Source organism: Equus quagga, chromosome 8 (assembly GCF_021613505.1).
Source record: "Equus quagga isolate Etosha38 chromosome 8, UCLA_HA_Equagga_1.0, whole genome shotgun sequence".
In the NCBI taxonomy this organism is placed as follows: domain Eukaryota; kingdom Metazoa; phylum Chordata; class Mammalia; order Perissodactyla; family Equidae; genus Equus; species Equus quagga.
The window spans coordinates 12535842-12548750 of record NC_060274.1 but is presented as its reverse complement, the minus strand read 5'-3'; the positions used below and the strand labels follow the sequence as shown (position 1 = coordinate 12548750).

General features: G+C 46.9%; 1 protein-coding gene across 10 annotated transcripts in view; it reads left to right on the top strand.

The window, feature by feature from the left end:
* The window catches only part of TIAM2 (TIAM Rac1 associated GEF 2), a 264594-nt gene that overhangs the window by 24821 nt on the left and 226864 nt on the right, over positions 1-12909 (top strand). For 9 of the 10 annotated variants that reach the window (XM_046669282.1, XM_046669285.1, XM_046669284.1 and 6 more), the window contains 2 exons: positions 3578-4236; positions 4573-4788. The gene's annotated coding sequence lies outside the window, so the exon portion shown is untranslated. Of the gene's footprint in view, positions 1-2121; positions 4237-4572; positions 4789-12909 lie in introns of those variants that run through there. The other variant, XM_046669288.1, reaches the window with a different exon arrangement.

Here is a 12909-nt window from a genome sequence, read left to right as displayed (position 1 = left end):
CCCATTTTTTAATTGCAGTGACTGATTTTTCATTAATTGAATTGTCAGAGTTCTATACATATTCTGCATGTATATGGATTTGCCAGAACTTCATAGAGTCTAGTTATTGCAGATGTCTTCTCTCTGGCAGTCTTGGCAGCTTAGTGGTTGGCGAAGGCCTAAAGGGAAAAGGAAGATGAATTTTGGGCTCCCTTCTCCAAAATTCCTTTTTCTCAGGGATTTTGGTCCAAGACCTTGGTGTCTGGGTGGCCTTTTAATGACTCCCAAACATGTGAGTGTGTGTGTGCCTAATATTTTATGCAGATTTCCTCCTAGTTTTTTGCATCAGAAGGGTTGTCCTAATATAAGCTTTTCCTCCATCTCCAGAAGCATAAGGTTAAGAACAAGACTGGTCATTTTGGGCATTTCAAAGGAAAACTGTAGCATGGAGAAGCATGTGTGAAATCCTAAGGGCAATCACCTCAACATTTCACACACACACACACACCTTTCCTGGGCTTGGGCTGAGGTGGGGTGGAGCTGGGACAAGGAAAGGATGAGAAAAGTTTAGCCAGTTGCTGTGCAGGGTTCTGCTCTCTGACCCTCGGGCCTCTCCCCAGGAGAGGGAGTTAAAATAAATTAGAGAAAAGTTTGGGGGTCCCAAAACAGTGTCTTTATACCCCAAGACTTTGGGCCTCTTGAGAAGCCCCCATCCAATGGAACAGCGAATTAAAAAAAAAACGCCAGTGCTAGACTGAGAGCCAGCGAACAGCTCTCAGGTCCTGTGTACCCAAGGGCCCCAGCACCATGGGAGAGGGCCTTCCAAAACCTGCCTACTCCCCAAAGCAAGGCACACAGCTAGGCTGAAAATGGGCCAGCAGACTGGAGGCAGCCTCCGGGTTGAGATAAGGAGGGCACAGCCTATGGGAGTCCTATTGATGGGAGCCCATGGCCTGCCTGGTGGTAGCAGCATTTGCTATAAACACCTAGGTTGATGCCCAAGTCCAGGCAAGATGGACTCAGGGAGGCCTGGGGCAAGTACGCCCATCAAATGTCCCTCCTGACAGGCTGGCTTTGCCCTGGTTCTTAAGAACACCTGGCCCGCCCCACACCCAGCCTCCTCCTGGAACTTACTTCAGGTCTAGAGAGAAGAAGAAAAGGAGCAAGGATCTGAGGAGAAGCCTGAATTAACAAAATAAGCATCTAAAGGAGACCAACTTTGAAACTGGAGGGGACTGAATCTCTTGGGTGATGAGATTTAATATCCCATTATTGTTGTGGGTGGAATTGTGTCTCCTCAAAAGATATGTTGATGTCCTAACTCCTGGTACCTGTGAATGTGACCTTATTTGGAAATAGGGTCTTTGCAGATGTAGCCAAGTTCCGATGAGGTCATTAGGGAGGGCCCTAATCCAATATGACTGGGTCCTTATAAGAAGAGACGAGACGCAGACACAGAGACCCACAGGGAGAACACCATATGATGACAGAGGCAGAGATTGGAGCCATACGTCTACGAGTCAAGGACCACCAAGGATGACAGGCAGCCACCAGAAGCAAAGAGAAAGGCATGGAACAGATCCTCCACTAGAGCCTTAATGGGTTTCATGACCCTGCTGACACTTAGATTGCAGACTTCCAGCCTCCAGAACTAGGAGACAATACATTTCTGTTGTTTAAAGCCACCTAGTTGCGGGGGGTGGGGGGGTCCTTTGTTATGGCAGCCTAACACCATGGCTACAACCACTAACTGAGAGCTGCTGAACTAAGCTGAGTTCAATTATGGAAAAGGAAGGGCAAGTCTCTGTAACTGTCCCCAAGTTTTATATTACACTCAGACTTTGAGTCTGTAATTCCCCTCAAAGGTAGCCTTTCCTGTCACCTTTGGATCGGGTGACCCTGTGTCCTCAGGGTGCGGATCTGCCTCTCTCCGTGGAGGAGTTCCCCAAGTTTACGTCTGCACCAGTGTCAACTGCCTTCTGTCCGTCAACACAGCGAGTGTCAGAAGGCTTTTGTTTTTCTGGTTCCAGTCTCATTAAGCTGGGCTGAACTAGCCTGACTCAGAATTTCTACCGACTGAGGAAACAGATACGGTTTACAACCATGTGTACTTTGCAGTAAAAAATAACTCCGGCCAAGGTTTCATCAGGAAGAGACTTGCTGAAGTTACTCAGTGCCATTACGGTGTTTTCTCCTGTGACAGTGCACCATCAAGCTCGGCCTGTAGGGATGATTGAAGGGCTCTGGGGAGGTTCCTCAGTTAAATTGCCCTTATTGCTTCTAAGTGTCTGAGGTTCCATTATGTATCATCATTCCTTTGGTTCTCGAAGGTGTTGTCCATTTTCCAGTTAAGGCACAAATATCTCCTGAGAAAGTTCACACTTCAGCTCTTAGCAGCAGCCAACAGTTTATTGCTGTTTTCTGTCCTGGAACCTAGAAGAGCCGCTGAGGGTTTAACACGGACGGCCACGGCTGGCTTCCCGGTTTGGCCCACGGCTGGGTCACCATCATCCTCAACAGCCAATCTTTAATGACCATCCACCTAGTAACAATGACAATTAACTTGGAAATCTTGAACTGTATTTTCAAAATAAGAAGGAGTTCATTAATAAAATGACAAGTCCTGTCTTCCCCATCCACTCTGGGTCAGCCGGTCACTAGCTGTGTGACCACTGGCAGGTTGCTCCTCATCTGTGAAATGGGCTAATAATGTTACCTCCCTCCTGAGGAGGTTACAAGATGCAAAGGAAATAAATTCTCTAAAGCGCGGAGCCCAGGGCTTAGCCCAGAGTAAACAGTCAGTGAATCATCAGTGTGTGAATTTTCTCTCCCTAGGTTAGTACATAGTTGAGTTTCTTCATGCTGTGTTGGTTTTGTGCTAAAATCATGTGTGTCATTCCACAGAGTGATCCATATGAATTCAGATATTAGTCCATCAAAAAGAGCAATAAAGACCCCCTATATTGGCCAGAGCCCACATGATGCTTCCTATTATGTATTCTTCATATTTGAAAATACACAGAAGTAAAATAAAGCATCAGGATAAAAGAAATCCTGAAACTGTTTTTAAGCTTATATAACACGTAGATAGTGTTTACTGTATGCTTTATAAATATGAACTCATTTAATCCCCATACGATTCCATCAGGTAAATTGTATTATCCCCATTTTACACACGAGGAAACTGAGGCACTGGGGGTTAAGTCATTTCCTGAGGTCACAAAGCTAGTGTAAGAATTGGAACCAGGATTTAAACCAGACATTTAGACCCCAAGGGCTGTTAACTGTTATCCTATGCTGTGAGCATGCGTGAACACACACACACACACACACACACACACAGGCTTCTCCTTCCATTATGCTTCCATTCACTTTCCTTGAAAATGTACGATGCTCAGAATTTTATAGACATTCCTTAGTGTAATCACGTCTGGGGGGATGGAAAGTAAGATGTCCAGGAAAGGAAGAGGAGTGGATTTTTAATAAAGAGGAGCCTCTGCTAAGGTGTAATGGTTTCTGGGAGGCAGAGAGGGTTGAGCAAGAATTGCCGCTTCTGAAGACTTCTGACAACATTCCTTCTCTCCACCCTCAAATGCAGAAGCCCATGAACGTGAGACAGCCAGGAAGAGTTATCAGTGGCCAGCTTCCAGATGAAAGGAGAGAAGAGGAAAAAGGAGATTTTCAGAACCCAGTTGTGTTAAACGTGGTAACAGAGGAGCCTAACAGTGAAGGAGGCAAAAAAGATAAGAGGTTCCTGCCCCTGGGGGCAAGGCATTCAGTTGCCACATCAATGCATGGGCACAGCAAGGGATGAACGCAGCTCTGCAGAGGCCACAGACGACCCACTGGGGTAGTGAGCAGCCCTGAAGTGCCAATGCTGTTACAAGTCCTGGGCCAGTTACAACTACAATCCCCGCCCCGTCCCTGGCCCACTGTCTAGTGGGGGAGGGGGTGACCATGAGAGAGCAAATAGTCATACTGCTACGGAAGCACAGAGCTGGTTCCACGCAGACAGATCCTGGAAGATGTTCCCAGACAGACACCATGTCTGCCAGGTCCTGAAGTGGGAGAGGGCTCCCAGGAACTTGCTGCCATTGGGCAGAACTGATGGGGATGGTGGGGGGAGGAAGGGAAGTTTGGAAACTCTTCAGGACGTAACATGGAGAAGACTGGACACCAAATGGTTGTGGGAGTGAAGGTCGGACAAGGTCAAAGGCGGCCCCGAGCCTCTTGGGAAACCAGGATGTACTGACTGAGGTAGGTGGTGGGATAGAGGAGGAGAAAGTCTGGGGAGGCGTCCAAATGGGAAAGTGAATGTGGATAAAGGCCAGCCCTCCAAGGGGGTGGGAGTCAGGGAAGCGGGGAATTATATTGTCTTGGATTTTTTTTGTCTTCCCCCACTAGGAAGTCTTTTTGTACCGATGAAATTGTGTTGGATTGGAAATAAAAGAGGACCAAAATGTAACTTTCAGCGGGGGGCGTAGGCCGGGAAGAGCCTGGCAGGGACGGCGGTGGGGTGGGCAGGCTCTGAGGCTGTGGACCACTTGGGTGACTCTTGGACTTACTGCTTGCTCGTTTGCTTATCTTTCACAGGAGCTGGTAGACATTCTAACAGCAGGTCTCCGCCACCGCCCGCCCGTCAATTGCCCCTCCATTCACCTTGCCGTCCAGACGGTGCTGGGGAGACACAAAGCATCTTGAGTACTTCCTCATTACCTCATGGCAGTGAAAAGAAGATGGATTTTCCACCGCCTACTTCCTTCTCCAGTGGGTAAACATAGAGCGTCCTCAGCGTTTCTGCAAGAGCAGGTAGCAACAAGAGCACTGCTGGTTAACAATAATAATCGGGGGTGGACACATCTCTCAGTTAAAGTTCAGGTCCAGGAAGGAGTCCTTGCAAATGAATGACATCCTCTCGTTATAGAAAATTGTACTTTCACAAAGGAATTTCCTAAAACGTGACAAATTGGGTCAACCTATAATTGCTAAGTTCTATGATGGCCTCGCTGGCTAGGAGTATATATTTGCAGATGATGGATAAAGACCGTCTGTTGAGGTGACAGGCAAAAAGTCTAGCAGCTCCCTGCACGGAGCTTCTGTTTAGTCTCCCGTTCTCAGGGCTGCTTGTTTAAAACAAGCCGTCTGTTTTTGTTAGGGAATTCCACAAGAGAAAGTGTGCTTGCCGAGACTCTCATTCCAATGACAGGGAATAATGAAATACGCAGAGTTCCCCATCCCTTCCTGGAGGGGGCTGGAGGTGGAGGTGCTGAGGAAGGAAGCAGAGTATTCCAGAGGTTTCAAGAGTAGCCAAAAACTGTGTTTTCTTTCTTTCCCTTTAAAAAAATGGAAAAATAGAAATAGTTTAAAAACTTGACACAAAGCAGGGAGAAATCGTGGGCAGAAAGATTTCATGGATCCTTGACTTTGGGGATGTTGATAGTAGTTTTATAAGAATCTAGATAAAATAATTGTAATGTCAAAATGATTTTTAACTTTTTTTAATGGAAACCTATTCTTTACATTGCCATGATACAAATCTAATCTCTTAACGGCAAGGTTATGTATAGTCCTATATCTAATTTAAAAGCCTGAAGTTTGGATTTTAAAGCTTGTGGCTTATTTAAAGCTTATAATTAGAAAGTTTGGATAAAAAGAAAAAACAGTCACACATTCAAGGTATTATTGCTGTAACTTAAGACAATAAAGATTTGTTAATTCATGCATCTGTTAATTCAATAAATATTTATATTATGTGCTAGACAAAATTTAAAATGCAGATTTTTTCTACTTGACACTATTTTTCCATTCTATCACTAAAGTTTGTAAATTCTCTTTAAAAATGCGGTAGTATAAGGCTGTCCAAAGAATTAGGATTAAGTCTGTATGTATTGACGTGTAAATATATTCGTTCATATATTTATAAATATGTGACGTGTATGACACATTTGATGAATATTTACTATAATTGTTATAGGATACCCTAAGACTTTATTTTTCTTTCTTTTGAGGTATATTGGACTAAGAAGCAACTGACAAGCATATAAATCTAAGCTCAAGGTCAGGCTTTAGCTCATTTAATACCCCAGCTTTGAAATTAAAACCCCACAATTATATGTCATCACTAAATTATAACTCTTTAAGGAGGTTCATAATGTTTAACGTGTACCTATTCAATGACACACAGGTACACCTAAATGAATTTCACAGCTCTGTTTACAAGGAGAAAGCCGCTAGGTCGATTCCCTGTCAGGCATCCATGCTTCAGGTAGTTTAATTTAAAAAAAAAATCACTTCCCTACACCAGGTGGCTCTATGCCAGCAATCCTCAACTTCCAACGTGGCTTAAGTTATCTTCATCAGTGAACAGAAGTCTATCTGTTTTTCCTCCCTTCCTACCCACTTAGAACTTGACATCCAAGCCCCAAACCCCAATACTTTCAATAATAACAAGCAGCCGCATTTATATAACAGAAAGTTAGGAAGCATGTGCTGTTGAGGGCTGAGGGGAAATGACTGAACATAATGAATAGGTTTGGGAGAAAGGAGAAGGAATTCAGGAAGAGTCCAACCAGAGAGGCGGCGACCCATCCAAGAGCAAGTTTTATGGGACGAGGGAATTGAAAAAGTGGAATTGAAGGCCATAAAGGGAAACTTGAGAGAAAAGGCGAGCTCATATTTTGTAAGTTTTGCATTTCACAGGACGTTTATGGGTTCAGCAAACACATTTCCTATGCTGAGGGCTCCAGTGAAAAGAAATGCTGGCCCTACTACTAGCTGGCGAGCAAGAGTTGACGACGTCATAGGGTAGATAGCATTATAATAGGCACTGTATTTTGATTCAGAAAATATCAATGTTTACATTTTCAGTTATGTTTATCGGATTGCTTATAAATTATGAAAAATGAAGCAAACTTAAAACAACATCAGTTTTATCAATTTAGAACAATCAATGCCAAAGGCAATTTTTTTTAAGGATATATCTTTTTTTTGGTGAGGAAGATTGGCTCTGAGCTAACATCTGTGCCAACTTTCCTCTATTTTGTATGTGGGATGCCACCATGGCTTGATGAGCGGTGTGTAGGTTCATGCTGAGATCCTAACCCACAAACCCTGGGCTGCTGAAGCGGAGTGTGTGGACTTCACGATGCCACCAGGCTGGCCCCAAGGATATAGCTTTTGAGGGTGAAGTCTGACGTTAAAAGTCTTTCTCTGTATTGCTGTGGGTTACGAGGAGCCAGACTAGTGCATCAGCATCTTGGGCTGCTCCACTCAAAACTCACAAATTTCAGCGGGGTACGTTTCTTCCCAGGGAGCATGGAGGACAGCTGTCTCCCCTTTGAAGATGCCTGGGGATGCTTTCTAGCTCTGGGATGGAGTAGTGACAGTCCTGGCCCTGGCCAAGAGAGAGTCTGTGGGATTAAGCAAGGTTTTTAGATCTGGAATCTTGAGCAATCTTCAAAACAAATATAGAACTTCTATCACGGGGTGGTAATCCTACCAGGCGACCTTACGTTTTGTAGTTTTTCTTCAAAGTTGTATAAGTTAGACTCTAGTAACTTGTCAGTGGGAGTAAGCACTGGTCAAATGAATCCAAGAAAAAGAAAAATCTGTCAGTCATGTGCACAGGTATGCCCCCACCCCCTACGACTCTACATCTCAACTACACACCATACACATGTGCAAATGGTCTGAAGACAGCGGAGAGTAGATCCAGATTTTTGGGTTAAATGCGGCTCTTTCAAACGGTAATCAGGCCTACTACCTTCTTTGTTTCAGGAGTTTGAAAAATGCAGTGAGCTCAATCGTGCAAGCTCCTGAACAGACAGCTGGAAGACCCGTTTGTATTTGGCCAAGTGATCTTCAGAAAGGAGAGATGTGGCCTTCCTCAAAAAGGCTATCTTCTACAAATCTCGACTTCCCCAAAATTAGCCTGACCCACTGGTGGAGTTGCCTGCCTGTGTTGGGGAGATGGCTAGACTTGAGTCAGTGTGGTCTTTTTTGTTTTTTTGCTGAGGAAGATTTTCCCTGAGCTAACATCCATGCCAATCTTCCCCTATTTTTTTTTTTTTTTTTTTTTTTAGTATGTGGGCTGCCAGCACAGGATGGCTGCTAGCATATTGGTGTAGGTCCATCCCTGGGAACCAAACCTGGGCCACCAAAGCAGAGTGTGCTGAACTTAACCACTAGGCCACCGGGGCTGGCCCAGTGCAGTCTTTACCTGTTTACTAGATCCTGGGTGCTGGGAGGGAGACTGCGTGTAGCTTGGGAATGTTACGGGGAGGAAGTAATAGAAAAGCATAACGTGGAAGTAACCATTGCTAGAATCCTCATTTGCACCCACAAATAGGCTGTAAAACTGCCTTTGAGCCCATGGAGATGGGTATTAAACACAGTCATTCTTCACTGGTATTGCCATCGTGTGCATGTGTGTGTGCGCACATGCGCGCGTCTAACGTCATTTCTGCAGCTGGTGGGGCCCAGGCTGAGGCAGAGAGTTCACACAGCAGGAAGACTGTCTTGCCTCAGTCGCTTGGAAAAAGAGAAAAGAGGGCAGAAAGCCACAACTCAACAAAAAAGAATCTTCTAAAAGCGAGAAAGACGTTTTAAGAGAGCTCTTTTGACGTAGAACTCAGGAAGGACAACTCGTTTGTTGAGGCCGTCGGCTCAGTGTCCTGCTACCAGAAAGCCCAGTGAAATACTGCACAGTACTGGAAAGATTTTGGAAACAAAATTCAATTCTGCAAACATTACGAGGCATCTTCTGTGCGCCAGAAAATGTACTAAGTTCCTGGGGATAAAAAGCTGAATTGGGCATGACCCTTTACTTCAAGGGGTTTGGATCTGGGCAATTTAAGTACGAAGACTGTGCAAGAGAATATGACACAAATGGTTATTTCTGGGGAGTGGGGTTACAGCTAATATTATTTTTAACTTTTCAGAAAATCATAGGATACTGTAGCTGAGTAGCTTGGTGGCTGTGAAGTGAGTGGCTGGTGAGGAGAGTGGAGCCGCCTCTTTTAACCTCCATGCTCTTCTTGTCTTCCCCAGGAGGGGAGTTTGAATTTATCTCTGGGAGTAGATTTGCCCGAATTGGTTCTTTGGTTATTCTACAGGAAGCCGATCCTGCTTTATAGTGAAGATGACCCAGCTCTTCTTACTCAGTTCTCTTTGCTGACCCAACTACACCTTGTGAGGGTTCCGTCTCTTCTCAGTCTGCAATCTTGACCTCCAGTATTTCAGCCATGTCCGTGGCGGTCCATTCCTTCTACATGCCGATCATTTCTCGGTCCACATCTCCAGGTCCAACCTCTGTTCTGAGCACTAGCCTCTTAGATTCCCTGCAAACCTTTCCCAAATATACCCTCCAGTCTATTCTCCACCCCTCAGCTGGACCGGTGCTGAAAACCCTTTAGAGGGTTCTCATTGTTCTAAGGATAAAATCTAAAATTCTTAACATGCCTACAAAAGCATGCATGACTGGCTCTTATTCGCTTCTCTGGGCGCATCTCCTGTGGCTCTGGCCTTCCTCCCTTTCCTACAGTTGGCCCAGCTCTTGTGCACCCCGGAGCCTCAAATCCACCATTCTCTTTATCTGGAATCATCCAACTCAATCATCCTTCAGAGCTCAGCTAAAATGTTGCGTTCTTCAGGGGGCCCTCTCTAATCCCTTAGAGCCATGTCAACTCTCATTATATGCTCTGTGTCTTTAGCAGAGACATGGAGAAGAACGATTTGTAAAACGATCTGTTTACTATCTATCTCCTTCAGATTGTAGCAATTACAGATTCCAGCCCTACGGCCTAACACAGTGCCAGTTGCTGAGTGACGCTCTGTAGATGCACTAATAAATGAGTGAGATTAGGAATTAGGGGGCTGATTTTCTCTTCCTAACATAACATGAATGTTTATTTTTGCTCTGAACAGAGCTGAGTGTCTGCAGATTATTTTTTGTTTATTGGAGGAGGACTAAGGTTGACGGGGAGGAGAAACTTTTTTCTCTCTCCGCAAGGCCCTGGTAGCGTTGCAACCTGGACTCTGGTGGGGGCACACGCTGGTTCCCTCTCTGGGGCTCCTGCTAAGGAGAGAGATGCCCTGAAACCTGTGGATGGTTTTGCCTCTTTGGGACCATTATTTGGTTTTAAACGTTTTTCTTTTCCCTTCTGTAAGTCCCTTCTGTTTTCCCAAGCCTTCTGTTAAACGTTGACCCTCACGGCTTGGTCAGGGCTGTGCTGGGAGGAGCAAAGAGAGGCAAAGCTGTAGGGGACAACACAGAGACAACTTGCGGTCAAGGGAGTGGCAATCAGGAATGAATGGCCAGCTGAGGGGACAAGTGCCAGCAGGGAGAGGGCTGTAGAAATGAGATTCTTCATCTGGAATGTGCAGGCGTATTTCCGGAGGGAACTGGACACCGCCTGGACTCCATGAAGTTCCATAGTGTGCCGCCATTGACTCATTGCCTGTCAGCTCCAAATCCATCCTTTTTGCCTTCTCTGTAAAAATGGATCTGGGCCCTTTATATCATTTCCTCTGCCGGCTGGCATGTTGTTAAGCCTCGTCCGTAGAGGGAGTGGGGAGACGGGGCAGGAGGCCAGAGCTCTGCCTGCTGGTTGCTTTGCTCTTGCAGCCGGCTCGGCATTCTGGGCCGTGCCTCCAGCACTGGGATCCTGCCATGCAGGGCAGCCAGCAGCACCCAGTGGTCTCCAGCCAGCATCTCCTGGCACCCTGCTCTTTGGGTGGTTTTGTGGTGAAGTGCTTCTGTGGGACACCTTTCCCCACACGCTAGACAGTAGATTTGCAGTAAGTTCCACTGGCATGATACCACAGTGACAGAGGCTGCCATAGTGAGCCATGGCCATGCTCTCCCAAATGGAGTCTGGGTCTCAGCCCACGGAAGGGGGAGGCTCATCCTTGGGTGCTCTTTCTTGGCTCTAAGGGTTATGGCTGCTCCTTAAATCTCCTATTCCTATTTTCTTTTGTATTTTCTTTACTTCTTACTTGTCAATCCCTCATTGCTCCAAAGCCTGTTGTAGTTAATAATTTTTTTTGTGTGAGGAAGATTTGTCCTGAGTTAACATACATTGCCAATCCTCCTGTTTTTTTTTTTCTTTCTTGAAGAAGATCAGCCCTGAGCCAACATCTGCACCAATCTTCCTCCACTGTGTATGTGGGATGCCTCCACAGCATGGCTGATGAGTGGAGTAGGTCCACACCCATGATCCAAACCCATGAACCTGGGCCGCCAAAGCAGAGCACACGGAACTTTAACCACGTGGCCGTGGGGCCAGACCCAATCCTTCTTTATATTAAACTTTCACTGTTTAAGTACTGCGTGGTTTCTCTCTCCTGATTGGACCTAGACTGATACACACAGGATGGGGCTCAGACTCTGAGCACTTGGCTGACAAGGGAAGGTGTCTCTAGAAGACTGAGGGAATTGGAGACATTTGGGCTGTATGTATTTTTCCGAGTTTGTGCAATGAACATATGACTTACATATGCAGAAAAAAGAAAAAAATTTAAAAGTTTGAAAAAATGCAATACAAGAAGCAAAGGGGACAAAAACATTCAAAAAGACCCACCCCAGTGCGGTAGGTGTGTGGCAGAAACAAGTTATGTGCTAAGGGGGGAAGTGCCTTAGAGGAGGTGATGCTTGAACTGAATGTAAAGGGTGAGTGGCAGGGGGCACTTTCCCAGGCAGACACATGTGTGCACTGGTGTGGACACAGGACCAGGGAGAGCCTATGTCATGGGAAGCGGTCAGTCACCAGCTCAGTGTGGACGGCGCCTGTGGCGGTCAAAGGTGGAGCGCCAGGTCTGGGTGATGACAGCAAAGCCTCATGGCTTCATTTAAAAACTATGGGGTGGGTGGGAAAGTGGACTCCGTTTACCTTTTGGACCGACCGCAGCTGTGAGAATCTTCCTTGCAGATCTTCGACCATCTCCAGCTATCCTGGAGCTTCACTGACCAAGGGCCCTGGCTGCTGTGCTCTGAAATTCATCTCTGGGTTTGTACCCAAGGCCACACTTCCCACCTGGCTGCTCCCAGCCAATGACTGGGAGAGATACCGATGCTAAGGCAGGTGGGTTCCAAAGAGAATTGGGAGCCCATGATGAGCAACTGGATGTAGGACTCCCCGATGATGTTCCCTAGACTGCAGGGAGGTTAGAATGATGGGGTCCCTCTCCTTTACTGGGGGCAGAGTTGCATAAAGCCTGGCTCGCTCCCATCCCTTCCTATTTAATCCCACAGTCATTTCCCCTAAGAAAATCCTTCCAGGCCCAGCCCTGTCTTGGCGCCTGCTTCTTGGAGGACCCACATCAGCTCCTGGACTACGCCTTCCTTCCCTTCCCTCTCCTCTCCAGCGAGAGCCTTTGTATAGGCGAGGCCGGCGATTGTGGGACACAGCCTTCGTTCCCGCTTCTCCTGGGCATTCTCCCCCTTCTGTCATCCAGGCCCTTGGCCTACTCAGGTTTCCCTAATGAACCCTGCAGCTTCTCCATCTGGAAAGTCCCAATTCTCCTGGACTCCGGGTCACCATCCGAGTGTCACCTCCATCTCTGTCCTCTTCTCGGGACGGGAAGGAGAGACTCTCCTGCCTGCCGCAGGAGACTTCAGATTCCGCCTGCTTCTGTCCTTGGTGGCACCCGAGGGAAGTCTCCGCTGTAAGCTCTTTGGGGAAGGGACTGGATCCTATTCACGCATCGCATGCACGATGGCAGGCAGAGCGCCCAGCTCCTGGTAGGCGCTTCCTCAGCGCTTGTTGAGTTCTTGGTTTCCATCAGTTGGGACGTCCCAAAGAAAGCGCAGGAGGCGGCGGTCGGAGCAGCAGGCAGGAGCGCGGGCCCCCCCAGTGCGGGCGGCGGGGTCGGGGCCCGGCTGGGCGGGCGCGGCGGGGGATTGGCGCGGGGGCTGGGGAGGGCTGGGGAGGG